Source organism: Propithecus coquereli, unplaced genomic scaffold (assembly GCF_000956105.1).
Source record: "Propithecus coquereli isolate 6110/MARCELLA unplaced genomic scaffold, Pcoq_1.0 Scaffold181, whole genome shotgun sequence".
In the NCBI taxonomy this organism is placed as follows: domain Eukaryota; kingdom Metazoa; phylum Chordata; class Mammalia; order Primates; family Indriidae; genus Propithecus; species Propithecus coquereli.
Window position 1 is genome coordinate 4,131,542 of NW_012142857.1, and position 3,577 is coordinate 4,135,118.

A 3,577-nucleotide genomic window follows, 5' to 3' on the forward strand; every position below is an offset into this window, starting at 1 on the left:
ATGCACTTTGTGATGGTTAATTTTATATATCAACTTGACTGGGCTAAGTGATGCCCAGATAGCTGGTAAAATGTTATTTCTGGGTGTGTTGGTGAGGATGACTCCAGAAGAGATTAGTGTTTGAATCAGTAGACTGAATAAGGAAGATCACCCTCACCACTGTGGGTGGGCAACATCCAATCCTTTGCTGGCCCAAATAGAACAAAAGAGTGGAGGACAGGTGAATTTGTTTTCTGATTGAGCTGGGACATCCATCTTCTCCTGCTCTTGGACACTGGTGCTCCTGGTTCTTGTGCCCTTGGACCTGAACTGGGACTTACACCATTAGGTCTCCTGGTTCTTAGGCCTTCAGGCTCGGACTGAAACTATGCCACTAGCTTTCCTGGGCCTCCAGCTTGCAGATGGCAGAATATGGGATTTCTCAGTCTCCATAATCATGTGAGCCAATCCCTAACAACAAATCACAAATCTCTTTCTATCTATCTATCTATCTATCTATCTATCTATCTATCTATCTATCTCTATATATACATATAACCTGTTTCTCCAGAGAATCTTGACTAATACACACCTAAAGCTAAAATAATAAAACAATTCAGCAAGATGACTGGAAAGCCATAAAAAAAATATCTGACCACACGGACAGATGTATATACCAGGTTCTTGGATGAAAAGACGCAATATTAAGGTGCAAATCTCCCCAAACTAATATGGAAGCCAATGCAGTTTCAATCAAAATGCCATGCAGGTTACCACTTCACACTGACTAGAATGTAAAATAAATGGTACAACCACTTTGGGAACCGTTCTGGCAATTTCTCAAAAGATTAAACCTAGAGTTTCCAAAAGACCCAGCAATTTCACTCCTAGGTATACACCCAAGAGAGTAAGAACATCTGCCCACACAAAAACTTGCACACAGATGTTCACAGCAGCATTATTGATAATAACCAAAAGTGGAAACAACCCAAATGTCCATCAACTGATGGCTGGATAAACAAAATACAGTATATCCACACAATGGAATATTACTCAGCCGTAAAGAAGGAATGAGGTACTGAGTCACACTACAACATGGGTGGATCTTGAAAACATTGTGCTAAGTGAAACAAGCCAGACACAAAAGGTTACATATTGTATGAACCATTTATATGAGACGTAGAGAATAGGCAAATACATGGAAACAAAAGTAGACAGTGGTTTCCAAGGGCAGGGGGAAGGGGGGAATAGAATTGCTGCTAATCAGTACAGAGTTTCTTTTTGGGGTGATGAAAATGTTCTGGAATTAGTAGTGACAGTTATAGAACTTTGCAAACATATTAAAAACCACTGAATTGTACATTTTAAAAGAGTGAAATTTATGGTATATACATTATATCTCCATTTTTAAAAATTTCCATCAGGGTATTTTGTGGTACATGATACAGATCATGTGAAAATGTAAAAGGCCAGGAACTGCTAAAACAATTTTGGAAAAAAAAAATACGGGAGAGATTTGCTCTATTATGCATCAAGACTTATTAGAAAACTCATTGATAAGACTTATATGTTAAAATCATAGAAATGGACAATGAAGTAAAAAAAAAAAAAAATAGCAATCCTAGAAAGAAACTCACAGATTGATATAAACTGGGTACATGGCAAACCTGGCATTACAAATCCGTAGGGAAAGGAAAAGACTGTTTAATAAATTTACCCAAAGATAGAAAAAAATTAGATTGTTACCACAATGAAGTTTAAAACAACACTGAAATATCATTTTATATTCAGATTAGTAAAAACTATACAATAGTTATCCCAAGTACTTATTACTGGAAAAGAGTCACAAGTGAGCAAAACGATGACTTAATTAAAAGAAAGGCCCAATCTCTAGCAATGGAAAATTAATTGATTGATGAATTAATTAATAGATACCAAACCAGGCCCCGCTGAACTGGAAGAGCGTTTTCCTGAACTGGCAGAGCGTTTTCCTGAACTGGCACGGTGTTTTCCTAAACAAATCTTGTGAAAACATGTAGGAATGCTCATGACCAGTACCAGATTCCTTCCGCACCTGTGGCCTTAATAATATGGCACAGAAAACCAGTAATAGGATTTAAATGGGGATTTCTTGACAAAAACAATAGATATTTATTAAATCAAAGGAGGAATCATGAACCAAGTTAGAAAAAAATAAGCAATTTTATTTAAAATTATATGTAAATGGTCATAACTGGCTCAAGAAGAAGTGAAAAAACCTGTGTACACTCATAACCCCAAGAGAAACGGAAGAGATAGAAGTCTGTGCCTCCCCACTCAAAGGCACCAGGCCAGGAAGGCTTTGGAGACAAGTTTTGCCAAATCTTTGTGGAATGGAAAATCTCCGTCCAAAGCAAACTGTCTCAGAGAATGGAATAAGAGGGAAAACTAGCAACATGATTCTATGGGGCTAGTATAACCTTAATAACTGCAAACAGAGAGCACACATTAATAAAAAGAAAATTATTGACCAGTCTCACTTATGACGATAGCTCCAAAAATCCTTTTCAAGAAAGTCTCAGATCCCCCATTTGTTGTGAGTGTGTGCTCTCTGGCCACTCTCCAGCCAGCTACCTGTGCATCACCCTCTCTTTGTTTCCAGGTCTAACCCATCTCTTCCTTTCCCTCAACCTCAGGGAGAACTACCACCAAAATGCAGATTTTCATGAAAACCTGTAGGGGGAAGACCATCACCCTCAAGGCTGAACCTCAGATACAATAGAAAACGTGAAGGCCAAGATTCAGGCCAAGGGAGGAATTCCTCCTGCTCGGTCCGTGCTGGCAAGCAACCGGAAGAGGCACCGACTCTGTCCAGTTACAACATCAAAAGGAGTCCATGCTTCAACTTGTGTTGAGACGTCGTGGTGGTGCTGAGATAAGGAGAAAGAAGTCTTACACCCTTCTGAAGAAGAAAAAACGTAGGAGAAAGAAGGTTACATGGCCATCCTAAAACTCTATCAGGTAGATGAGAATGGTAAAATTAGTCGCCTTCCTGGGGAGTGCCCTTTGGATGAATGCAATGCTGGAGTTTTACAGCCAGCCACTTTGACAGGCATTATTGTGGCAAATAGTGTCTGACTTATTACTTCAACAAGCCAGAAGACAAGTAATTATTTATGAGTTCATCAAAGATGAACAACAAAAAGGCTCAAATCAAATTTAGCAGTGTATCAAAATTGCATCATGATCAACTACAGTTTATCCTAGAAATGTAAATGGCTTATCATCAGAAAACCTATTAATGCAATATGCTACATTATCAGATTAAAGAGAACAAAAAAATATGATCAGCTTAGGAAATGCTGAAGAAAAAGCATTTGACAAAATTCCATACCTATTGATAATAACTTAGCAAATTAGGAATAGCAAAGAACTTCTTTAATTTGATGAAGGTATTTACTAAAAACTAATGGAAAATATCATAGGTAATAGTAAAAATTTAGTTGTATTTTTATTAAACTCAGGACCCTAACAAGGATGCCACTATCACCTGCATTACTTATCACTGAATTCAAAGTCCTATCCAGTGCAATAAGATAAAAAAAAAAGTGTAATCATC

The 3,577-nt window shown here is 37.7% G+C and overlaps 1 protein-coding gene and 1 pseudogene across 1 annotated transcript in view; one reads left to right on the forward strand and one right to left on the reverse strand.

The window, feature by feature from the left end:
• ZBTB7C (zinc finger and BTB domain containing 7C) overlaps positions 1–3,577 on the reverse strand; it is a 268,512-nt gene that overhangs the window by 209,011 nt on the left and 55,924 nt on the right. The gene's annotated exons all lie outside the window — the stretch shown is intronic.
• LOC105808892 lies at positions 2,672–3,128 on the forward strand (annotated as a pseudogene).